Raw genomic sequence first — 27,016 nt, forward strand, 5'->3', positions numbered from 1 at the left:
TTTGGAGTCCTAGAGGAAGACATAGCAACTAGAGCGTCATCAAAACACGTTTCTGCTAATCGAATGAACAAATACGTTGTCAAGTATCACAAATACACTCGATTCTAGTAGTGAACGTTGTGGTGAGTTTTCCCAACAGCTGAAGAACATTCATTCCGTTTTAATTTGGAGAGAATGGTTGGTGCGGATTATAAATTTGCATTCAAATGGTGGAACCGGTATAGTGTGGTAGATATACCTTCTGAGAGCAGCAGAAGTGATTTTAGTTTTTATGGTTCGACAAAAAGTATACAAGGCATTTGATGAATACACGAGTTGGTTATTTCAAGCATTTTGGAGCTTTGGTCTTTCATATTCAGAAGCTTTATATGTTATACAGTTGTTTTCCTCTCTTTTCAGTTTTGTCTTTCAAAATAAAAATTGTGATTAATATAAATATATTGGGTCTCTTAATGTAACACACTGTTTGATAAAATCTGAATCCAACTCAAAATCCTTTCATGAGAGAAGAGAAACAATCATATGAAATTTGTTATAATAGGATTTAACCTGTAGTGTTCTGATTCTCTCTTCCCTTCAGTTTTTATCAAGGTTTTAATTGCCCACCGGATGATTTATTTTAGAATTGGTCCACTTTTTTTTTTTTTTTTTTGTCTTCAGTGCCTGTGGGCAAATGTAAATTTGCAGCTGAATTAGCAAACCAGGGATCTCTGTGTAAGTTAATAACTACAATAGGGAATCAAGTAGCTGATTTCTCTCCTTTTCTAGATTGGCTGTGTATATAAGGTGGTAGAGCTAGGACTGGGAAAATAGGGGGGTTTAATGGGGACTTGACTGACTTTATATTGTTTTATTAATATAAAAGGAATGCATATTTACTACAGAAAATACAGAAACATAAAAAGAAGAAAGGAAAACCCATTGTTCTTCACTCAGAGATACTTATGTGAGCATTTGATATCTTTTATTTTGGGCTTTTATTCTTTTTGAAAAAAATTTTTTAAGTAGGCTCCTTGCCCAGCTTGGGGCCCAATATGGGTCTTGAACTCATGACCCTGAGATCAAGACCTGAGCTGAGATCAAGAGTTGGATGCTTAACTGACTGAGCCAGCCAGGTGCCCCTGAAATATTTCATAGGTAGAAAGTGTATATATTTCTGTCATAAGGAGTCATACACTCCTTACCTGTGCACCACCAGCCAGCTCTACCAGAAGGGAAGCCATCTTGTTTTAATCCCCAGTTATGCCTCCTCACTGTGCCCAGATGTGGTTTTCCCCTGTTCAGTTAAGTTTGTCTTTCAAAATAAAACATGTTATCATGATTATGATAAACATATCAAGTCTCAATATATTTTATGTCTTTGCTTTTCATTTTTGTATCAATTTTTAATTTACATTATAGTTAGTTAACATGTAGTGTCATATTGGTGTCAGGAGTATCAATATATTTTAAATAATTCAGTATCCTGGATTCTGTTTTGGTCATTTTCTAGTGTTCCTTAATAGTTCTACCATAGCTGTGTATGTTCCTAAATAATGTATTTTTTGTATGTTTTACATCTTTGAATAAATGGAACTGTACTGTATTCTATTGCCACTTACTTTTCCCTATTACTCATGTTACATATTTTTTTTTTTAAAGATTTTATTTATTTATTTGTCAGAGAGAGACACAGCGAGAGAGGGAACACAAGCAGGGGGAGTGGGAGAGGGAGCAGCAGGCTTCCCCCTGAGCAGGGAGCCCGATGCGGGGCTCGATCCCTGGACTGCGGTAGTATGACCTGAGCCGAAGGCAGACACTTAACGACTGAGCCACCCAGGTGCCCCATATTACATGTCTTGTGATGTGTGTGGTTGTAGTACATTTATTTTCACTCTGTATTACTTTGAATGAAGAGACCACAGTTTATCCAGTTCCTGTCAGCAGATACTTGGTTTTCTTTGTGCAGCAGATTCTGTCAGTGCCTCACCTGTGACTGTTGGACCTTTCTTGGTGCTCTTACCACCTTCCAGACCCAGTTACCTGCATCTGTGCCTGAGGGCTCTTCCCCAACTGCGCAGCAGAAAGTGATGCCACCAGTGCTTGAGGCTGGCCAGGCGTGCCCTTGGAAGCAGCTTGGGATAGGAACATGTCAACTCCTCAGATAATTCCAGTTCCCATAGTTTCCCCATGAGATGATACTGTAGTCACCCACATAATGACTGGTTTAATTATATACCCGTTAGTGGCTGTCTTCCCTTGCATGAATTACTTGTCCACACCTCTAAGCGTTTTCCTGTTTGTTTTTCCTTCTAAATGACCTCAACCTTACCTCAGGGTCCGCTTCTGAGAGAAGTTAAGTAAGACTGGTTGTTTGCAGTTTTGGTCATTGCAAGTTAATACTGTTGTGGACATTCTTGAACATGGGTCCTCGTACACAGAGGAAGTCTTTCTTTGGGATGTATTCCCAAGTAGAATTGACTAGATCAATTCACTCATGAGTCGTGAATAAATATTGCTATTATTCAGCATCATTGTTAATTTACCTTTGGTTTTGTGGTGAGCATAAAGTAGCTTCTTATGGTTTTAATTTGCATTCCTGAAGAATTAATGAGACTGTGCATCTTTACATATATTATTGGCCATCGTGTTTCTCTTCAATAAAACACATGTATATCTTTTGTCATTTTTTCTGTTGGCCTGTAGTTTTTCTTTGTAGGAGCTCTTTATATATTCTCGGTATAATGTTTATGTACTTTAAAGATAACCTCTCCCAGTTTGTCTTTTCAGCTCACTTTTTTTATTATTATGTTCAGTTAACCAACGTATAGTATGTCATTAGTTTTTGATGTGGTGTTCAACGATTCATTAGTTGCATATAACACCCAGTGCTCATCACCACCCGTGCCCTCCTTAATACCCATCACCTGGTTACCCCACTCCTCCACCCCCTCCCTTCTGTAACCCTCAGTTTGTTTCCTGGAGTCCAGAGTGTCTCATGGTTTGTCTCCTCTGATTTCTTCCCATTCAGTTTTCCCTCCCTTCCCCTGTGGTCCTCCACTCTATTCCTTATGTCCCACATATGAGTGAAACCATATGATAATTGTCTTTCTCTGCTTGACTAATTTCACTTAGCCTAATCCCCTCCAGTTCCTTCCACGTCAATGCAAATGGTGGGTATTCATCCTTTCTGATGGCTAAATAATATTCCATTGTATATATGAACCACATCTTCTTTATCCATTCATCTGTTGAAGGACATCTCGGCTCCTTCCACAATTTGGCCATTGTGGACGTTTCAGCTCATTTTTTTAAAAGATTTTATTTTTAAGTGATCTCTACATCCAACACCGGGCTCGAACGTAAAACCCCAAGATCAAGAGTTACACGCTGTACTGACTGGGCCAGCCAGGTGTCCGTTGGCTCACTTTCTTAGGGATACTTTTGGTGAACATAAATGTAAAGTAGATGAAATCAGAAGAAAGCATTATTAAGTCCTGCACAATTAAGTATGATATGACTTGTAGGTTTTTCTTAGATGCCCTTTTAATTGCAATGTTTAGTTCATTTGTATTTGGTGGAATTATTGACATGATGGGGTTTAAATCCACCATCTCATTTATTTTCTAGTTTTCTTATTTTCTTTCTTCTTTCTCCCCTTCCCCTTTTCCTCTCTCCTCTCCCTCCTCTTCTTCTTCTTCTTCTTGTTTTTCCTGTTCTATTTAATACCTCATACATAAAAGTAGAAATACAATATATTAAAATTTTAATGACATTTCTATCATGTGCACAAGTGGAGGATTCTTTTCTGTACTGGAATCACCAGCTGTGTGGTGGATATCTGGAGTAAAGTGTTTCTGATGGAATGGGTTTGGATATCACTCATATAGTGAAAAATATGAAGTGTGAGTTTGTAATACTGAGCCACATTCAGTGGGTGACATTGTTTGCTAATAAGGTGGCTCTTGAAATGCTATAGAATCAGACAAATATACTGGAAAATACCAAATAATTGAATGTGATACTTACCTTTGAAGACCAAGTGAGACAAGTGATGGGCAATATGTTAAGATTGGAATTTAGAGGAACATCTGTGGGTAGCTCAACAGGTCCATGATCAAATGATCCTCACATCAGAGGTCCCAGGCAAGAGACCCAAACCCATGGCTCACTTCATTCATCAAATGAAAGGAGTCTTGTTGCTCAACTTTCCCACATTAATCTGCCTATAAATTCAGGAAAACTCTTAAGAAAAAGTAATCGAAATGACATTAGAAAGCTTTATAAGTCAAACCAAGTCTTGCTGCTTTAAACAGTTTAGTGTAGAGGGGTTTTCAGAATGTTTATAAAATGAGGTTGTGTGAGGTCACTGAAATGGTGTTTGTTTTTCTTGCAACTATCTCAGCGACAGTTATATACTGCTTGATATGCTTTGTTTGGGAATCTGCGATACCGTAAGCATACACTTTTGGGGGCTGTACTTCCTAATGTGACGTTCTAGTCTGTGTATAGATTGTGTGGTAATTCATCATTCCTGGGGTTTTAATAATAGAGTGATAATGTGTGTGATCCGAAATGGGTCTTACACATCCTCCAACTCCCTTACCATATAAATGTATTTTATTTTATTTTTATATTTTAAGTAGGCTCCATGCCCAATGTGAGATTTGCTCTCAGGACCCCAAGATCAAGAGTCTCATGATCTACCAATTGAGGCAGCAAGGCACCCCAGCTCTCTTACTATATAGAAAAAGAAACAGACACAGAGAAAGAGACTTATTGCAGTCTCAGCAACTAGGACATCTAGGTAGATCTTGTAAAATAGAGACTCACCCACAAAATGTTTTAGTGGCTAATTATTGATTTAACAAAACTATTCATAAAAATTTTTCTTTTTGCTATCAGAAAGGGTTGAAGTTTCAAGAATGAGGAAGACAGGCTAAATTTCAGAAGAATGTCTATTTTCCCAGTGAGGCATTCATTAGAAAGTGGTGGGAAAGGGGTTAGGGATCATTAATCTAAGTGTAGATGTGTTCTGTCCAATTTCATAATATTCTGACGGCCAAATTTCGTGTAGCCCCCGTCGGTGATTGCATGTAGGAAACGGGGTGTACTTAGAAATGGTTAAAAGGCTGAATTTGATGTTATATATATTTTGCCACAATTAAAAACATGCAAATAAATAAAAAAAAATGTAGGCTGTGGGTGTGAGGAAAGGTAGGTTTTAATGAGTGTGACTTTTGTGCCTTTTCTCAGAGGAGCTCCCAACTCCTGAGGACAGGCATCTCTTTTGAAGGCAGCGCTGAGAGGATTGTCAGTCAAAGTCATGAACATCAAAATCGGCCTGCCAGCTAGAGGCTGCCCAAACCCTCCTTTTCTTCCACGTCAAAAGAGCACTTCATTCCTGTCATTCCAGCCAGGCTACTTGGAAAGACTCATGGTTCTACATAAGCTCGGAGGGATGCTATTTATTCAATATCTGTAATGTGTGAGGCAATATCCTAAAACTGGCACTTACATGATCACATTTGTGTATTGCGGTCCTGTGCTGGAGGAGGTATTCTCCCTATTTAATCTATGGGAAAAGTGAGGTTCTGAGAGGTAAAATAAGCTAAGTTCACACACATGGCAGTTTAGAGTTCGAATCCAAACCCAGGTCTCTGTTGTTGAAGTTCTTGCTCCTTTCATTATAACATAATTGATTCAAAAATTTTTAAATTTTTATTTATTTTAGAGAGAGAGAGAGAGTGTGAGCAGGGAGAGGGGCAGAGGGAGAGGCAGAGAGAGAGAAGGAGAGAAGCAGACTCCCCGTTGTGCACAGAGCTGGATGCAAGGCTCCATCCCTGAGATCATGACCTGAGCTGAAACCAAGAGTCTGACGCTTAGCTGACTGAGCCACCCAGGTGCCCGATTGATTCAAATTTTTTATCCCATTCAAGTTAAGTGGGGGCAAGAATTTAGTACCTTAGACTTGGTATATAATTTTGCAAGGGAAATAAGTATAAGAAATAGGGTTTTTATTTGGCATGAAGTAAGTATTTCATTCATTCATTAGACTTTTAATGAGAGCCCACTTTGTGCTAGGTGATCCATCGCCCTGAGCAAGACAGACACGGTCCCTGCTTGCAGGGGAAAATAAATTATGCCATAGCTGTGTAAACCCACTTCATCTCTATGCAACAATGTGTTTGAAACCTAATTAAGGACAAAAGTAGAACTTTTAACCATTTCTCTGCTACTTGTGTTACCACCAGCTGTCATCTGGTTTAGCAGGAGCAAAACAGACTACTCAGAAAAATGTCTTTCTGTGGAGAACTCCAAAAATACACATATTAAAAATAAATGCATTCAGTTCTTGTTTTTCACAGTAGTTATACTGTTTAAAGTACCCAGGAACACCGAATTAACAATCGCAGGACCATTGCTCCTAGGGGAAATACAAGGATTAGTTTCCTGCCAGCCCCTGCTCGTAACATTTTCTTCAACTCAGCAACACACAACCTTGTTTTATGTGTGTTTCTGGTTCGAGACACCTTATTTAATATATATTGTTGATTCATTAACGTTGAACTCATGGTCAACAGCCCTGCAACTCCTGCCAGAACGGTGCTCATCACACGCATACATATTCTTGGGAAGCATACCGGTCGTTTTGCCCTGGGGGACACCGGATAGCACTTCAGCACCACGTGTGGGGGGCAGTCTACAAAGCAAAATCACCAACAAAAACACACAAGAGTGCAAAAAATGGGCACTAAATGGACCGCAGGAAGCACTCTTGTTTACAGTGAGTGAAAGCTGAACTAAGAAGGCAGAGCATCACCTTTGACCTTGTTGGCCCTCAGCTGGGAACACGTGCTTTGGGAAACTCAAAATTCGCACTGCTCTGTGCTTGTCTGTGAACGACGTGAAAGTGTGGAAGGTATTGATTTCGGGGTTACAAATAAAGTTTAGCCAGGTAGGCAAGTTTGTAAGCAGAAAATCTGTGCCTACTGAAGTTTGACCGTACTAATTTCAGTGACAAGAATAATAACCAAGAGAAATATCAGGTGTTGCTCTGCAGAGAATTAAAGCAGGGTGAGGTGAAGGTGGCAGTGTGGGGGCTGCTGGTGGGGCGGTCTGGTGGGGGAGGTCTTTGAAGGGGCCTCCTCTAAACTGAGATCTGAATTACGGAAGGAGTCTGTCCTCTGATGATGGGGGAAGGGCATTTGAGGTAGAGGGGAACAGGCTGAGCAGAGGCCTTGGGTCAGGAAGGATTTTGGTGTGAGGAACCCCAAGCACAGGGGGGTCAGGCTGTGGAGTCAGGAAGGGCGGGGCTGGGAGTGGGTCTGGCAGGTGCCTGCCTGGTGACTTGGGCTTCATGAGCTGGGGGGTGGGGTGTGTGTGTGTGTGTGTGTGTGTGTGTGTGTGTGTGTGTATTTGATTCCAAGTGCAGTGGGACATACCGGGTGGATAACAATGTCAGCACTACATAGCTCAGTTTGGGGACTGCCTGGGAAGCTTTGAGGAACTGTAACAATGTCCTGATCACATGAGCTCTTTAATGTGTGCCCTGGAAAATTCCCTGTTTCCCAATTGCACACTTGCACAAGTCTTTGCTCACCCAGAGCACAAGTCTTTGCTCACCCACAAGTCTTTGCACCAGTGGGTGCCCTTCCTTGCTTCTCCAGCAGTCCCTGGCCAGGGAGTCCTTCCCTTGTCAGAAGCAACTGATCCCAACCATGGCTTTGTTCCATGTTTCCTCAGCACCCTTATGTACTCCACTTGTCCTCCATTAGTGACTCTTGGTGTATTTGTCTTTTGAATTCTCCCAGCCACACTCTGTCAGGGTAGGGGTTATTTTTGCCTCTTTATTCTCTCTTGGTACCCTAGACACAGTAGCTGCTATATGTGTTGAATGACACTGAGCTTTTGTATGCTGGTGCTGTAAACTTTTCTTCACCCTGCGACCATTATGAATGAGAATCAAACGTGAATGGCTGATGGCGTTAGAGTTGGCTGTGGAGGGGGGGTGCTGAGTGGTGAGGCAGGGGGTAGTGGGCAGCGTTTATGAGAATGAAAGTTACCAAAATGCCGTAGGTCTGCATTTTCTCTGAACGAGGAATAGCAGTATCTGCCAGGAAGCAGGACCGGAAGAGAACAACATTTAAGGTCTTTGATAATTCTTAATATCTATGCATGATGGTCACAGAGCAGTTTAGCTCGCTCCACCCTTGGGGAATGTGGCAAGGTCAACATGAAGATAGCGTTCTTCTCTACCTTTTGGCACGTCCATAACTCAAAAGTGCTGCTTTGAGCCCTTGATGCCTCATTAACCAGTGGTTTGTTTCCCCTATTTATCTACATTCCCTTTAATCCCTGGGAGGTAAGCTTTTAGAAAATGGGTTGCATTCAGTCTCTTGCTTCCACTGAGAAGCAGAGACTGAGGATGATAGAACTTGCAAGTTTTTAAGTTTCATAGAGCTGTGTGTTGTTGAGTTTGTCAAACGTCCTTCAGCATATTTGGTAAAGGTGGGCAAATTAAATTTGACTTTCCCAATATCCTCTGAATTTTTAACGAGCTGCTCTATGTCTTGTCATGTTTTCTGCCGATAGCTATTGTTTTGAGCATAACTGTTCTGTAGTTTTTTTTTTTTTCTACAAAAGTTATTTATTTCTTTTACTTTACAAGATGGCTTCCATTTGTCAGCTTACCGTTCCAGATTTAAATATAAGACTTCTTTTTCTTTTTTCTAACTGAAAAGCTGTGGAATCTAGTACATCACATAATATAACTGTGACATGTTTATCTAAGAAGGAACATGTCACCATGAAGATATGGGTTTCTGTCTTCGGGAAGAGTTTGCAAATGCTTCAGTGCATTACAAATCACCATTGAGTTGTCCAAATGTGAGGACGAGCCATTTCTAGAAGGAAAAAAATGTGTTCCCCACAGATCTCAGTTGATTTCTTTAATCATAAATTTATATAATCCCCCCCCCCGGCTTTGTATGTTTGTTTTTACTAAACTATGAAAATACAATCGTAAGCCACTGTGTCACTTGGGAACTAGTGGTTCTGGTACCTGTGGATTATTCCATAGTGTGTGAAGGCACGAAGTCTGCAGGCTGAAATTCATTTTAAACATAATTAAGGGCAGAAGTGGAGCTTTGCTTCATTGCTGGCTTTTGACATCATCAGCTGTGGTTGAGTTTAGTTGGATCAGATAATAGACTAATTCAGCAAAAGATATTTTTTTGAGAACTCTAAAAATACTAAAAAGCAGTTTAGTGAGAATGTTGTCCTTTTACACAAGCGCTACATTTTGATTCTGGAAAATACCTTGACTGGTGTTTACCTTGGTTTAAAACCCAGAAGAAAAAGTCCAGTTCCTATGAAAACCAGGATGAGTAAGTTGGTGCGGTGCGTGTCTTTGTGAACAGCCTCACGCTTTCAAGGAGATTCAGAATACAGCTTCTGCTGTATTCTGCCCGCTGTCTGATGGGCATAGCTTGGGATCCTGCATGAGACAGGGAGCTGTGGCTCCATCCTTGGGCAGCAGTCTACCACATGTCCCCCATGGAACACATGGTTTTTGTTGAGGAAATGGGAATAATTTAGTGCCACATACAACTCTAATGATGGGACATACAGCTCAGAATATACAGGGCACTAATAGTAACTTCATAATAATGAGACCAATAGAGTAACCCTATATGCATGAAGGCGAAGCCATTTAGAATTTCTTATTAATGATGTGATAATTTTATGGAAATATTGAAGCTTTGACAAACAGAAGTGTCTAGATATTTGTCATTATGTTGGTAGACATGCAAACTCAGTAGTTTGGGTTTTTAAATAGAACTCTGAGGGTCAGTGTCTGAGTGATTGGTGACCTTGCAGCAAACACATACAACAAAGTCACCTCTGGCCTTTAGGAGTTGTTAAATTCGAGGATCTAAGGGAGCCTATGTAAAAGGAGGTTACATGGAACTAAATTCAACCTATTTTTAATAACGTGCACACTCATATTCATGATAGGAAGATTATTTATTGCCAATCACCTCTCTTACTATACACCATTTTTATCAAACCTTTATCTATTACTCTGTATCTCCCAGAATGTAGCTGTTGATTTACCTCTTAAGATGTCCTCATATCCGGGGCGCCTGGGTGGCTCAGTCGGTTAAGTGTCTGCCTTCGGCTCAGGTCATGATCCCAGGGTCCTGGGATCCAGCCCCGCATCCAGCTCCCTGCTCGGCGGGAAGCCTGCTTCTCCCTCTCCCGCTCCCCCTGCTTGTGTTCCCTCTCTCGCTGTGTCTTTCTCTATAAAATAAATACAATCTTAATAAAAAAAAAGGATGTCCTCATATCCTCCCTCCATAGATTTTGCAAAGTTTGAACCCACTTTCCTCACCAGCCCCTGTCAAGATTTCTTTGAATTTTTAGGGATTGTCTGGCTATTTCCTTTGAGTTCCTTTTCCACCTGAACACTTAATCTTCTTTCTCCCCCTGCAGAGTTGTCCCTTTCTCTTCACTCTGCTCAAACTGAAACATTAGCTTCAAGCTCTTTCTCATGAGTTTTACAGAAAAAGCAATGTATTATGAGTGTAGAGATTTTATTTTTATTTTTAAAAAAATTTTTATTTTTATTTTTATTTATTTATTTTTTTAAAGATTTTATTTATTTATTTGAAAGAGAGAGAGAAAGCGAGAGAGGGAACACAAGCAGGGGGAGTGGGAGAGGGAGAAGCAGGCTTCCCGCTGAGCAGGGAGCCCGACGTGGGACTCAATCCCAGGACCTGGGATCATGACCTGAGCTGAAGGCGGATGCCTAACTGACTAAGCCACTCAGGTGTCCCCACACCTGAAATATTTGTAAGGCACACATGCTAGAGTTAATGGAGAAGGTTGCATGTGTCCAAGATGACTGGCCCCAGGGTTTCAGCTGTTCCCAGGGCTCTGGACATGCAGCCTCCATCCAGCCAACCCAGGACCGTGGAGATCAATATGGAAGCACACCAGTAAGATCTCACAGCCACCTTTTGGGAAGCTCTGGAAAACAGTAGCCTCCCTCAAGCCAAGGTAAATCAAACCAGCTTCTCATCTATTTGGGCCAAGAGTACCTGTTTGGAACTTGTGATACTTCAAGCAAATGTATATTTTTTAATACATAATTAAACATATATTATGTTGTATTACTTCTAATGTAGAACTCTGAAATTACAAAACCAAAAGCCTATCCTACCACATTAGCATTACTAGATTATATTTGATTAAGTCATATTTCCAAATGTACTCTACTAAGATGTAACGTATAATGGTCTTTTGTGTTTATTGTTACTTTAACATTCTACTCATTGCTCCTTTTAATTAGCTGGAAAATTCAAGGGGGCTTTGGAACATCTGTGGGAAAATCACCTTAACACATGGGTGGTTAATTCCAAAGCTCATTTTGAAAGTGCATGGTGTGTGATCATTCATTTTTTTTCATTCACTCATTCATTCAAGAACTACTGGCTGAATGCCTGGTATGTGGTGGTTAAGGCAAGAAAGGGAAAAAAGTATGTCATAGTTGCTCCTTCTAGGAGCTATAGAACATAAAGTCCAATAGACAGACAGTTCTTGGATATTTGAAACATTAAAGTTATGTTGAAAAGAGTTAAAAGGTATCAAAATAATAGGTAACAATAGTGAAACAGGAATTCTTCAAAAAGAGTATTTAGGCGAGGGAGCGTTGTTAGGAGTAAGATATAATTTAAGCTGCTGCTTGAAAGATGTGTAGCATCCAGAAGAGCTAGAAGCAAGAGAACACTACAACTATAGATTCTGGCCGAATGCAGTTTTAGTATAAGAAAGGGCTTGCTTTAAAATAAAATACCTGGGCTCCTGGGTGGCTTAGCTGGTTAAGCGTCTGCCTTCGGCTCAGGTCATGATCCCAAGATCCTGGGATCGAGTCCTGCATCCAGCTCCGTGTTCCGCAGGGAGCCTGCTTCTCCCTCTACCTCTGTCTCTGTCCCTCATGAATAAATAAGTCAAATCTTAAAAGAAATAAAATACCTCCCAGAGAATAGGTAAACGTTAAAACCAAGAGTTTTTCTGAGTAAAGTTTTGTTTTGATGAAAGAGAGAGTGCAATGAAGAAGTGATCAAAGATGTTGGCATAATTCTAGTGTAAAATGATCCAGCATAATTTATTCACTAAATATTGGCAAAGGATTGTGTGTTAGCTCTTCGGATGGGTGGCTATTGTTCCTATAATGAAGAATAAATGTCTCAAAATTGTTGCCTATCAAGAGAGCAAAAATAGGAATAATATCCATTTTTAAGACCCTGTAAATATTTTATTTATTCACAGCCAACACCTTTATTGAAGGGAAACAGTTTTGCTACTGTTGTGACAGTTGTTCTTGTTAGACATATTATAAGTTCGGACCGATGGAAGACTGATAAAGGTTGTCCATTTCGCTTCCTAACCCCAACTCAGAGGAACTCGCTTAGGGCTTATTTATTTTCCTTTTCTTCTCAGAATTGCTTTAGGGTCCATCATAAAGATGACATAAAACTGTAATTTTTGAGTTCATTTGGGCTATGGGGCCAGGACTATTTTAAATCCCTCGAAAGAAGCATGACTAAATTTCCTAAATCTTGTTGGTTTTTTCGTGAATGTGCTGGTCTGAATAAATTCTCCTTGGGAACACTGAAAATCAGTTTGTGTGGGAAAGTTGCCCAAGAGTTATAGTGTAGAGGGGCCAGGAGCGGGCGTGGGGAGGATGATGACAAACCTAAGTCTTCTACTTTTGTCATTTTAATCAGTGGAATAAGTCAAAACTGGAGATTCATTTTGACAGCTCTAAAGAAATGCACTCTTAGACCTGAGACCCAGGTTGAACTTGTTCTTGAAGGCTCACAGCGCAGTGTGTAGTAATGCTATTTCTCTCTCATTATTGACCAAATCTGAAACTTGAAGTTGATCACACAAGAACGAATTATTTAATTCATAAAGGAGCCATTGTAAACATTTTCCATCCATTTATCCATTCATCCATCCCCCCAGCCAGCTAGCCAGCCTGCCAGCCAACCAGACTTTCATTGTTTTACACCTACTTACCAGGTACAGCACCCGGTTTCCACGTGAGTGGCTCTTCCTCTTGTACCACTTGCCTTTTCCCCCACATGTCCATGTGGTATGATCATTATTCCAAACCCAACATCAGCATCTTCCTCATTCCTTTGAATGGCAGCATAGCATTTGATGGAATGCAATGGATGCACCATAATTTATTCAAGGAGTTTCTTTTAAAAAATGCAGCAAAACTTTTCAGTTCTTATAATGAAATCAGAGTTAGAGAAAGTATGTAATATTTGATTTACTTAAAGAATCCTACAATCCCTAGGGGGTCTTGTGTATACGAATTAGATATGGCATGTAAAATTTTTCAAATAGAAAATCCAAAGCTAAAAATCACCCCTTAAAGGACAAAATACATTCCTTTTTTTTTTTTAATGAATATGCTTTTTTTTTTTTAATTGAAGTGTAGTTGATGCACAATGTTACATTAGTTTCAGGTGTACAACATAGTGATTGACAAGTCTATATATCATGCAGTGCTCACCACAAGAACAAAATACATTGTCTTTACTGGTCCACAAACAGCAACAAGACAAAGCATTACATGGGATGTACTAAAGTCTCCTGCAGTTTGGGCTGACCCTCATTCTCCTTCAAGAGGAATCTGCTTTTTATGGTTCCATTGCTCTTCATCTCTGGGTATATTCTGGTGGGGCGTTTCCTCCCTAACTGTTCTGCATATTCTCGGAAGGACCACCTCCCTCCCTAGCTTCTCAGAGTCAGCAGGCTTCCTGCATATGCTTGGGTGTCCTTAAGATCTGCCCAAGTCTTCCCACCGAGGTCTCCTGTATTCACGACCTATTTTGCTGTTTTATTGTGAGTTGAACTAGAGTCCCTCTTCTGTAAGGTTTGGTAGAAGATGTGGTCCTGTTTTCAGAGAGTACCCAGTCCTTGCTTGCTCATATGAACACCTTGATTGTTTGGTCTGTCTGAATCCCAGGATACTATTTTATTTTATTTTACCTAGAAGAATCCAAAATGTCAAATTCATCTATTCAAGTCTACATAAACATCAGTAGGTAAAAGTAATTTGAAGATTGTTTTTCATGCAATAAAGAACAATATATCCTATCCTTAATTTTGCCTTCAAAGTTGAGATGTCTAAGTGTTTTCACAAAATGGATTTACTGGGAAGTCAAGTGCAAGCATTGCAGAGAAGAAGTGTGCTGTATAGGATCTATTTAGTTTACCAAGGGTAGTCACTTGTGTAATTTGAGAAATAAAGCCTTCCAGAGATATACAGAATTAATCTTACCTTTCAAATTATTTTCACTGGGAGGCAGTTCTTTTTTGCTTAAAACTCAAGTGAAGTCTGATACTTTTGTCTGAAGTCCACTTGGCTTCACATCATTGGGCAGCACAAAGTACCTTTATACAGCATGACCCCCATTCCTTAAAAAAAATTAAAATGGGTCAGTGAGAAGATAAATGTGTAATTTCTTTTACATAGAGGAACCTGAGAAAACTATCAAGTATTTGCCCAAACTGAGATATTTCCATGCATTTGTAGCTAAGTAATTTAGAATGGATTGGTTTATTTCAAAATGTAAAATGATATTCCCACGAAGATAGACTCATGAAACAGGAAATCTCTAGAAAATAATGAAAAAAATTTTACACCTTACCAATAAGACAACAGTCAGCAAAAAACAGATTGTAGAAAGACAAGAAGACAGAGCTCATCTTAGTCATGGTAAAGAGTGGAGAAAATGTAAGAATTTCTAAATAAATGTACATTTAGAAAAACGCTCTTGGACAATTGTTCATACTGATGCAGCCTGATTGAAAGTATTTCTTGTAATATTATCGAATAGCATTTACACTCCCTGTCTCAAAAGACCTTTAGCCTCATAACAGTCTTGGTTCAGCTCACACCATGTCTTTTAGTCTTTCTGTGTCACATTCATTTCATAGGGATGATGCAACTGATTACAGAATCAGTTAATTTGAAAGAGATGCAGCATAAGTACTGTGAATCACGAAATGCTTTATTTATTTTTTTCTAATTTTCATTTCCTTTGGTCATGGTCCTTTTGGAGATTTAAACAGTAATATCATTTTGATTTCTCTTTTCTACATTCCTTGCCCATGAGAAGGCAATCTTCAATTTATTGCTTTTAGTTGGTCAATTCTGATGTTTGTAAGCAGTCAGTCAGTCAGTTGTTCATGAAATAATTTACGGAGCTCCTATCAAATGTCTAGCGCTGAATTAGGTGTTAATCTGACATTATTGCCATTTCCTTCACATTGTCTTATTTACTGATTTTTTTAAAAGTGGATATTAATGTAGATTAGAATGGAGATTTTTTTTTTTTGTTTTCTTTACTAGTTGTCTGCTGCTTATATTAAGGTAGACTGAACAATCAGCTTTTGCTGTCCTTAAGCCATCATCCTCCCTTCAGACTTTTTTCTTAAGTTTACTTATTTATTTTTAAGTAAATCTCTACACCCAACATGGGGCTTGAACTCACAGCCCTGAGATTAAGGGCCCCATGCTCTTCCGACTGAGCCAGCCAGGTGCCCCTCCCTTCAGACTTTTAAAGGTCCTGGTACAGAATTAAAATTAATAGTTTCTCTGTAGGGGCTGAGCTCCTGGAATGGTGGCACTTGAGAATAATGTTGGCTTCTAACGAACAGATTTGTATGGAAATGTCCTTTTCAGAGGTAGAATCAAGGTTGGGATTTAATTTTCCCCTGTAGCTCTGCTTTGAAAATTTGCCTCCGGCTGCCTCTGCCCTTATCTAGGGTCATCCCAGAATCATCACAATTTTTTTTTTTCTTCTTGCTTGGGATTCTAAAAGGGTAAGAAGGGCAACTTAGTCTGTTTTGCACCTATTTTTACCCTATCTCACCTTCCATGTAAAATCATTTTTGCCCTCTTTCTGCAACTGCCTTGGGTAGACAGGACCAGCGGTGAGAATGGGGAGGTGAACGCAGGGTCAGCGCTAAGGTGCTCGTCCTCAGCCATGAGCTTTTTTTTTGCATGGAATTACAAGCTCATAGTAGCAGCTCCACTTCCAAACTTTAATGGAGAAGCTGGTCTTTATTGTTCGGTGGTGCGATTGGTCTGTTAAGTTTGTGTTACGCATCCTGTCTTAACATTTTCCCCCCCACCCTGGAGAGCAGTCTCTCTGCATGTGTCAAACTTCCTTTTCTCTCCTCGTATTTCATTCCTCCAGGATCTGTAAAGTGTCCAAGTTCTCATAGCTCGCTTAAAAATGGATCATGTCCAGAGGGACCAGTGCCGACTTCTCATTAATCTGTTGGAGTTTCAAGTGTACAGGCTTGCACTGAGAGCAGTGGGAGAGGAAGAAAAAGACAGGGAGGTCTCATCTCCAGGAAAGAAGGGCACTTCCTATGGCAGGATTGGTACCTTAAAGTTCGCCCTCCCAAGGCTGAATTTTGGGCCGAATAGTCTAGGAGTAAGTCAGCCTGAATCCAGAGGCCTGAGACAAAGAGTTTGGCTGGGACCCTGTGACTTAGCTTCATGGCCAAAGAAGAATATGTAAATTCACTGGATTCCCAGGCATTTCAGCTCTAGAGGAAGAGGCTTAGGGGAATCCAAGAGTCTTGACCTTACTGTGAGGCTGAATTATAACTAGAGCCTGTTTTAACTAGCACAGCTTGAGTTTCATACTTGAAATAAAGCTGAAATCAAAATACTCTCCACTCCGACCATATTCTGATGGGAAACTTATTAAATGTTAAAGTCTAATCTGAAAGCAAACATAACTTTAAAGAAAACGATGCAACATCATTTGATCGTGTTTATAACTTGAGGGACGAGTGTCTGTGCCTCATAACCCAGATAGGAGATGGAATTCCACGGCCCTCCTCCCCAATCTGGACCTGTCTGGAAGCGTTTATTTGTACGAAGTTTTCCAGTCTGCGAGTCTGTGTCATTGTTTAGATTCAGCCTGAATAAACAGACAGAACGATAAACTTCCTCTTCAGGTGCGGTTTGTATCTTTTGAACCGGACCATAGCCGGTAAGCCATGCCCTCCTGGCCACAGGCTGTATCAGCTCTGCACGTTGTTTGTGGGAGGCCCTACTGTGTGCCCAGTCCTCTATGGCAAACTTATGGGCATGATGATCATGACAGTGACACCCAGCCCCTGGTGATGTTGTAGTCAGCTGCGAAAGTGAATCCGACACATGAAATTAGAGGCTCATTCAGGACAATCCCGAAGGAGAGAAGAGTCCAAAGTCCTGATGTCAAATGTCAAAGCCTGCTCAAGCTGATACTGTGCACTTAGTAATCAGGAAGAAGACAAGCGAGTGTTGGCTTTAGTTCCTGGGGGGACATTTAATGGAATAAATTGGACTGGAGATGGTCTGTGCAGAGTGTGTTCAATTTTGGGTGCCAGACTTTAAAAAGAGTAACCAGTGAAGTCAGCACAGTGCTTTCCATCTGGGAACCACACGCGGTTTATATAGGCTAGAGCTCCATCCCCCCAACCCTGCCCCACGCCCTTGCCTCTCTTCCCAGTATGCTGTACAGACACTATCATTTTCTCTGGCATGCATGACACGTGTGGTTCATTAGGCAGCGCCGAATTAGAGGAGTTTTGGGATGGCAAAGGAGCTAGATAACCGGGACTCCTGAGGAAGACTGAAGGGCCTCGCCAAATGCACTTGGAGCTGAGAAGATTAAGGATAAACATAACAGTTGTTTTCAAACATTGTGAAGGCCATCTTGTTACAGAGCAAGTTCACTTGTTATCAGTCTGGGGTGCAGACCCAGGCCTGTTGGGTGGACGTCCCAGTGACCATACAAGAATTCAGCTCAGACGAGAGTTTTCTCCCAATTAAAATGCCGGACAGAGCACTGTTCTTCAGAGCAGTGAACTTTTCATTCCTGAAAATGTGAAGGAGAAGTTGGCCGTCAACCATGCTGGCTTGTGTGGATAGGGTGGCAGGGTTAGACTAAGTGGGCTCCAAGGTTTCTTTCAACTCAAATATCTTCTTCACTGGGTGTCTATTTAGGAAACCAAGGCCCCTAGAAATGATGGTAGCCTTCTGGGCAAAGGTCACTATAGCACGAACAAACAGGGAACAGGGAGGAGAAGGGGGGTGTCCCCGGGTTGTGTGCGTGCGTGCATGCGTGCATGTGTGTGTGTGTGTGTGTGTGTAGGAATGACTAAAGTATGAGATCGCTGACTGAGAACTTTAAACATTCTGACAGGCAAGGGGGAATGTCTTGCTTCCTGTCCTGGGGCAGGATATGATAAAACAGGTGTGTGAGGGAGTTTTACTTACTATCCTGGGCTCTAGCCTGGGATGTAGGAGGTGGGGGGAGATATTGATGGCTTCTTAGGGAGACCACTGAGGGGCAACACCGGTTATCCTACACCTTGCCTGGGCTGTGATGGGAGTAATGGAAACAGAACAAAAAGGTGAAAATCAGAATTTAGTGGAAAGACTAATATGGGTCTCCCTGAAAATGGCTCTGAAATAGGATTCTCTAAATTATTAATTGAAGGTTACGTGGTTGAGTCTTAAAATCAGAAGACCACAATCAAGTATTTACATTTTGGTCTACCACTTGAGATGACCAGTGACCTGAGACAAGTCATTAAAATTCCTCATATTTGAATTCCCTAGTAGTGTCATCCCAGCAACAGAGAGTGTTTGCAAAGTATTCTGAGTCCTGGATGAGAGGAGCCTTGTTATATTAATATCGTACTGTAATTTTTCTTGTTGGGGTTGTTGTTCTCAGTTACAACAATGATGCAATTTTATATTTCCTACCTTAGGGATGTTCTTGTCTTCCAGCTGGATTCCAAAAGATGTTCTTTGAAAGACTGGCAAATTGTTCAAATATTTGTTTTAGTATTGGTCCATCAAGGGAATGTAAAAAATATGTGATATTAGAGATTATTATTCTTATTTCCCTCCCTCCCCGCAATCTAATATCTAGAATATATTGAAAATACTTTGGCCTCATCTATTTACAAGAAGCTATAGTGATTTAGATTGGTGCTTTCCTGGGGTACTGATTTTTTTTTTTTTTTTTTTGGTGGAATTCTCTGAACAGAGCTTTCCTGAAAAGAATACATTAAGACTGTCAGAATGATTTTTTTCAGCAGACTAAGCTTTGCAGATGCCCTTTGTTGAGGGAAAACTGCATTATTCTGAAAGTCCTTCTGATCTTTAGGAAAACTGAAAATATCAAATGTTCTTCTACCATTTGAACTTCCCTACAAGAAAATCCCAGGAATTTTTATTTTCTGGGCAAAAGTAGTTCAGAGCTGATGGTATCTTAAAACATGAGCAGAGAAGTGCCTTAAAGAAAATTTAACTTTTAACATGGATTTACTGAAAAGAAGACTCAACCCTACCCTTGAAAAGCAGACATTGTAGTACGCCCTGTTTTCCATTTTATATTTTTTTTGCACCTTAACATTTCCATAGGTGAAGGGGTATATCCAGCATTATCATCCTGGGCTATAATTATTTAATGTGTGTCAGTAAGACATGGTTCAGATATTTATTGAGCTCTGCTTGGCCGTGCCCTGAATGAGACCATGCTATTTCAGGATTGCAAAAACAACTCCGAGGCATTGGAAGAAGAAGAAAGGCGGACATTCCTCAAAAAGAGTGGGTTTCACAGTTTAGAAATCCATTTTGTGGCTTGCACGGGCGGACGGTGCTTGAGTGTGAGAGAGCTCACTTTGATTTACAGGGGCTTATAAAATGTACTGCTCTTTGTACCCCAAGTCACAGACCTGCTGTTAATAGGACAATTACCCGGAGTTTTTCTGGTGGTAAAATGTATAAAAACCAAACAATAATCTCTTTGGGAAGAGCCTCAAAGGTGGGACCGAGTCTGTTAACTTGGGTTTGTACAATGTCTAGCAGGGGCCATGCATAGACAAGCCCTCACAAATGTCTTTGTTGTTGTTGATGATGATTGAAACTGAGAATCCAGTGAGGAGTAAAGGGGTTTGTTTACCGTGAGAGATCGAAGCGGAGCTCTGTGGGCGAGGAGGAAGAAGATGGGTGGGCAGTCCAGGACCTAGGTTGGCAGATTCTACTGCTGTTCTTTAAGGAAGAGGAAAAATGGCTCAGATTCTCTTCCAGAAGTGTCCCGGCCCCCTGCTAGGAAATTCATTCCTGGTTTGGAGGCGTCTGAGGCGTTCAGTGTGATTTGGGTGCAAAAGGTTATTTGCCGCTGCATTCTCTCGTGGCTTGGCGGGCTGTCCACCCTGCCTAATCTGTTATTCCAGTCCCTTCCCCCTGCTTCTCCTCGTCTCTCCCTTTCTTCCTCAACTACTTATTGAGGTTTGCTTCTCTTCTAGGCTGCAAAGATCCCACTCTTTTCTTTCCTGTATCTGGAGACTGGTTCGGGGACAGTGGACATCTACCAAATCAGCATTTTTATGTGTGAGCGAGTTGAGGCTTATTTATGTACAGAGGGGGGAGGTCTTACAACATTTTCTAGTGTGCTTATTGGGTTTTCTTGCACCTACAGTGGAAAAGCATATAAATAGACTATCGCCTCTATAGGATCAGTATAAACATTAGATGGCGTTGCAATATATCATTATTGTATACAATGTGTCCCTTTAAAGTAATTTTGTTGAGAGAATTTCTTAGTTTGGGGGAAAGGATGAAGAGCAGAACCGGTATGTAATTGTTATGTCGTGGAGTTATTCTCGAAGTAGCAAGAAAAAAGGTGTGTTTCTCTCAGGCTGCGGGTGCACTGAAATTCTTCTCCGCACAGATGTGCTTGTGAAAAGTTAAGGTAATTTAGAATCGAAAAACTTGTACATTGCCAAGTTAATAGTTAATGCAGTTCTAGTTTTTGCCTAAAGGACGCTTTGTTTATTTATTTTAAAGTAGGCTCCACGCCCAATGTGGGGCTTGAACTTACAACCCCAAGATCAAGAGTTGCATGCTCTACAGACTGAGCCAGCATGGTGCCCCTGCCTAAAAGATGATTTATCATGGAAGGAAGAAAAAATATACAATGTATATAGAGTTTGTTAGGGGGTGCAAAAATTACTGTGATTTCAGGTGTTCTTAATTAATTAATTAAAATTAGGTATTCTTAATTCTTTTTCATTTGCTTCTGCAGCTCTGTGCTGCAGAAGCAGCACAATTTACTCTGTATATTGATCAACAAGCATATTTTCTAATAAAGCGAAGGCCTCCAACCTGATTTTTGCCTCCCTTCCCAGTGTACTCTTTCTTAGGAAGATCGTTACTTTGTCCTACACACTGGATGGCGGTGGGGCCCCCGGTAAATCCAGACAGACAGTGTCATCCCTCGCAGGTTCCTTATTGCCTTTTGCATCTGGACTAGTCCAGTGACTGTACTCGGTGGTGACCCTCCTCAAATCTGGTTTTGCTTCAGTGTTAAAGTGACCTCTACACCCCGGCTCGCCCAGGACCCTCTCTTGTGCACCTGCTATATCCCAGTATAGTAATTAGAAGCACCTCCTTCCTTCTCTGGGCTTCTTCTTGAGTTAACCTCAGGTATTGGTGGAGAGAAGCCAGGTTCCAATCGGGTGTTACTTGAAACAAAAGAGAAACCATGTTGTCAGGAACTTAGTAACACTGGGTCTACATTAACAGGTTTCTGATCTGGGAAGTGGATATCATTCCACTTAGATATTCACTCACCATCTTTCTAGATACTGGGAATATAGATACAGTTCTGGATACTGGGAATATGGACGTGAAGAAAACAGTCATTGCCCTAAAGAAGCTTTTGGTTTGGTGGGAGGGACTGGCAACAATGAATAAAGAAAAGGCACAGTTTAATGTCACGTAATAATAAATGCTGCAAACAAAGAAAGCAGAGTGTGGGGATAGAGATGTTGCCAGAAGGGCTATCTTCAATGGGGTGACCATTGGAACTGTCACCAGAGTTATGTCAGATGGGTCCTGTGCACAAGGCAATGGCTTGGTTAATGACTTTGGATGCCCCTGGAGTATCCTGGAACCTCACAAGGGAAAAGACAGTGATTGGCACAATGCTGTAGCCATTTGTTTTGTGTGTGTTGTCTTCAGTTGCTATGGATTTGCTCTTCGTATCGTATCTCCAGTACCAACATTCTCACACCATGAGTTTTCCACTTGGTGTATTACCCACATCTCACTTCCAGTGAGTTTAAGAGTTCAGAGAGGGATGGAGAGAGGAGGGCATTTTTGAACAGGGCACAGCAATGCTCCAGAATGTTTCCCGGGCTGTCTCCTGTCCCTCATGTGGCTCCGGAGGCAGGTGTTCTGGAAAATTCTTCCTATGCCCCAGATCCTAGTTTGGAGCTTCCTGCCATCTGAGAGGTTTGCAACGTTTCCTGAACCTTAGAGAGGGAAAGGAAATGGGCTCCTAGATCCAAAACCTTCAGACTGATGTGTTTGCCAAGTGCTTTGCAATCTGCCTTTCCATAATCCCCTCTCATTATCTCTGTGATGGGGTTTATCGTGCTGCCACTGCACTTTACTGAATAAATGGAGGGACAGATGGAAATGGCAGAGTTGGAGGAGAACAAGAGAGGATATGGAGCTGGAGCTCTTCACAGGGACGGCCCACTTGTGGGCTTCCTGTGGGGACAAGCACATGACTGGCACCTGGTATTGGCTTTCGGTAAAAGGTGCGGCATGAATGAGCTACACAAGGGGAAGGTGAGCTGCTGTTTATTTGCAAAGTTTTGAACACGATTATACATTAAATTACTGAAGAGATCCTCCTGTTGAAGGAGAATACTGTTTCAAATCCTTTCGCATGGTGAATTTTCTCGATCTGGGTTTCATAAGGAATCTTAAAGGAATGACATTTAAAAATGTTCAGTAGATGAAGAAAGCAGGAGTTGTGAGGTGGCCGTTAAGTGGTGGGTCAGTCCGCAATCCCCCAGGGTTTGAATTGCTGATGATATCTTGGATGTTGTAGCTGATTGCTGGTGGGTTTGTCCCTATGTCTGTTTGTCCATCCATCTATCTGTTCCTTAACCCACCTCTCCACCCACCCATTCAAGTTGGTCCTGTAGGAGGAGGTACTATTACTTACTAGTAGTGTGGTTATTCATCTCACATGGACTCAGTTTTCTTAGAGAATAATGGGCTATGTCTAGAATATTTAGAGGGAACTGTTAATGTTAGAATTCTGAGGTGGTTATATTTGATTATGTACGAGACATTGGAAAGAATATAAATATGAATTAAACATGGATCCTACCTCCAAAGAGCGCACAGTCTGGTGGGTAAGGTGACGATAGATGGGTAGTCATAGTGCATGTGGAGTGATCAGGTACCAGACACTGTTGTAGTGAGATTGGGATGGGAATTCAGAGAAGAGGGAGATGTTTTGGCTGCGGGTGTTAAGGAAGACTGGCTGGAGTGGGGCGAAGATGGCATTTATGTGAGTGCAGGGAAATAAGCCTTACGAAGTTGATGAGCATCAGTTGATTACCATCCTCCCTTGTATTTCATTTTGGTTCCTAACAGTGAGACAGGCTTTCATGTCCCCATTTCGCAGATGGAGAAAGTGAGGCAAATAATAGGATTAAGTAATTTGCCCAAAGCTACCAGGCAGGCTGTTGAGGGGCAGAGCTGTGATTCAGGAGGAGGTCTATTAACCTCTTTCCATTCTGTCCTAAAGGTTGAGTCAGGAGGGAGATGAGGCCAACAGGGCATTTCAGGAGAAGAAAAGACCCTCTGTGCAGGCATGAGCAGGTAGAAGTGCCCTGCGTACGTGAGGAAGAGCAGGGACCTCCTGCCGCCTGGAGCACCACGGGACCCCAGTGGTAGCAGTAGAAACCAGGCGTGGGAAGCTGGTAGGACTTCCCTAATGTCTGGCTACAGGATCTGGTTTTCATTCGATCCCCATGGAGATTTGGTGCAGGGATACAACATGATTAGAGGAGTGCATTTTAGGATGTTTATGACTCTAAGACCTTCTCATGATTCTAAAATACTTGCATGCAACTAAGCTCTTCAGTGTGGTGCCCAGAAACTCCCTCCCCTAGTGTCTCCTGCAGTCTGGCCCTTGAGAGGTTTCATCCCAGGGCTTTTGTCCTAAGGAACAGCCGGCCCCCTCTCCACCGTCAGCACTTTTAAAAAATCCCTGCTTGATGCTTGGGATTTTGAGAAGAAAATTCCTTAATCTCCCCCCCACCCTCCTCTCCGCTGTTCCGTGGTTTTAACCTATTTCCTGCTCTTTCAAAACTTCTTCTATTAATAAATGAATAATTAGATCTGCTTTGGCTTTGCTAGTGAAAAATATACCATAATATTTAGATTAAAACAGTGTATAACGACACAAGAAAAATACATCCCGGTTACATGATGAGTTCCCCCTTTTCCTTTTTATTTGCAGTATCCTGGGGTGGCCTACTGGAGAAAAAATACTATTTGATTCTCCCTGGGTGGTCAGACAGGACTTGTAAAGACTCTTGTTTGTTTTGTGTTGAGGCTTCAAAGGCACGCAGGCTTCCCTACATAAAGATGTACTAAGAAAATGGGGGTTTTTTGAAGTTGCTATGTATAAAGGGAAATCCAGAGCAACCATCTTCCTTTAGAACTACAAGCTAATGTGATTAGAGGGTCTCTTTTCACCCAGGATCTTTGTTGTTTCTATGTCTGGTCAATACCACCCGTCTTAGGGGGAGATCTGTGCTCACGAAAACCATTTCCGTGTGTGTGTGTGTGTGTGTGTGTGTGTGTGTGTATTTGTAAAACACACACACACACTTTAATTTTTAAACCCACATTTATCGTGCACATTTTTTCTTAAGGCGAAGGAATCGGAGTGGTGTGTGCATGCATGATTCCGTGTGTGTGTGTTTGTGCACGTGTGTGCATGTGTATGTGTGTGTTTGCGCGCTCGTGTGTTGTTGAGGACGCTCCGTGGGTGCGTGTTAGTGAAACATGTTTCGGGCCACGTGTTCTGTCCATTCCAATTAGTAAGGCCCTCCTGCTGTGGTGTGGGAGAAAAGTTTGGATTGGGGTCAGGGCTGGCTAAATGTAGGATCCTTTTTAATGCAGTCCTTGCAGAACTCACTCATTAGCACCTTGAGGTCAGTGGGAACTGAGGGACGCTGGTGTCGTGTGCACAGTTGGCATTTTCTGCTGTGCGTAGCGTGTGTCAGCCATTTTAAATAAAATGCTTATTTTCTCCATTTCATAAAATTAATTGTACTTAATGGGGGAGGTTGATGGTGCTGAGTTATTTTAAGCCTGGAGGGGGCAAGAGCAGCTGTGTCCTACATCAGACCACTGATCTATCTAATAGGTTGTCTTGCCACCTGATTCAGTGGACGAACGTGCGTAGCCAATTATGTGAATCCCTGTACGGAGTGAAAAATGACCTTGAGCCCCAGAAAGCCAGATAGTTGCTTTATGCAGTGTGTTCACCCACTGGAGCTGTTTTGTTGCCTTGGCCCAATAGGAAACCTGGTGTATTTCTAATCTCTAGAATTTTATTTTCTTTAAAAAGAAAAAAAAAAGGAGCCACTATGTGAAATTGTTAGTTCTTTCATGACTTGCCAGTAACTTTGCTTGTGGAACCAGATGCTTAGAAAATTAGTAGTTTGGGCGGGGGATAGCCTCTAAAAATTTTAAGGGAGGGAAAAACCTCCAAGCTTCTTCCCCTTGTTGTATCCAGACATAACCTGCTCTTATAAACTGTGCTTTTTTTTAATGAAGAATATTAGAAAGGAAAGTGTAAATATTTTGAATAAAAAAATTAGAAATGTCATAAGCTAATTGTATCGGATATCGGGTAACTATTTCTATAATCAAATAGATTCTTAAAAAATAGCAGATTTTTTAGAAAGGTAAGTCTGGGCACAGAAAACAGACTTCACCCTTGATATAACCTTGCACGTCTTTGTAAGTCCTGGAGTCAGAGGTCACCGTGGCTTTGATGTGACTCTACCAGCAACAGGATGGCGCTCAGTAAACCGCCCATGGTGTAGTGGGAAGAACGTCCTTCTGGGGTCAGCTAGCTCCTGGTTTTGATCTATGGCTCTGCAAATGCTGGTTCTATAACCTTGGGCAAGTTACTGTATACTCTCAGCCAGTCTCTCTGTCCAGAGCCTTCTGTTGCTATTGAGACTACCCTTACAAAAATGGTTTTAGAGGGTAAATGAAATAAGCAATAGACAATCGGGTCTAGCATATTTTTGTGTGTTAGCTTTCTTTCTTTCCTTCTGATTACATCCCAGGGCCAGTATTTTTTCACAAGTAGTAATGCACTGTTAGCTTTGGTAGGCACTGTGAACATCTAAAACCCTTCATTTTTCAGATAATGAAGTCTAGCCCCAGAAAGGGGGAGAGCCGTGTTTGCATTGCCTTATGATGGGAGTAGCAGAGCTGCTGCTAAAACCAGGTTATCAGATGCTTCCACCTTTTGCTCCAGGTAGAAGGGGGGCTTAGCCCTCTGTAGTCAGTCCTTGGCATAGAATGGCCCCAGAGCAGGCAAGTCCAAGGCCAATCTTATGTGTTTAATAAACAATCAACTATCCAAATGTTCCTCTAGAAACCTTCAAGGTAGACCAAAATGTGTACTGAAATGTCACTCTGCTTTGTCCTTCTGTTTATTACTCTTACAACTTTTGACTCAGTTTCCCTTTCTCTCCTAGTACTCTCAGGTGACTACGGAAGTGTTAGCACCCTGCATGCTCAGGTAAGAGACTTTTTGGGTGGGGAAGATTTTCAGATAAAGGGTCATACTGATTCGCTTTGTGGCTATGGCCTGGTTCTTGCTCTTTCCTGGGCTGCCCTAAATATCCTAATGGCCACCATCCCTCTGGTGGTTTTCCTTTTGCTTTTATTTTAGTTTCTTATATATGCTATTACTTTATTATATATTTGGTTTTATTTATATCTACTCATACATGCATGTTGTGAGAGAAAACATGCTTGGGAATGGTAAACCCTACCATGAGGAGAGAGTTTGGGTACAAGGCAGATGGCAAC

The 27,016-nt window shown here is 41.3% G+C and overlaps 1 long non-coding RNA gene across 3 annotated transcripts in view; it reads left to right on the forward strand.

Moving 5' to 3' along the window:
- The window catches only part of LOC141370106 (uncharacterized), a 223,151-nt gene that overhangs the window by 67,502 nt on the left and 128,633 nt on the right, over positions 1-27,016 (forward strand). For all 3 annotated transcript variants that reach the window (XR_012373857.1, XR_012373856.1, XR_012373858.1), the window contains exon 4: positions 26,680-26,723. This is a non-coding gene — a long non-coding RNA (uncharacterized lncRNA). The remainder of the gene's footprint in view (positions 1-26,679; positions 26,724-27,016) is intronic.

Source organism: Callorhinus ursinus, unplaced genomic scaffold (assembly GCF_003265705.2).
Source record: "Callorhinus ursinus isolate GAN/ISIS: 27379988/994484 unplaced genomic scaffold, GSC_fseal_2.0 scaffold26, whole genome shotgun sequence".
In the NCBI taxonomy this organism is placed as follows: Eukaryota; Metazoa; Chordata; class Mammalia; order Carnivora; family Otariidae; genus Callorhinus; species Callorhinus ursinus.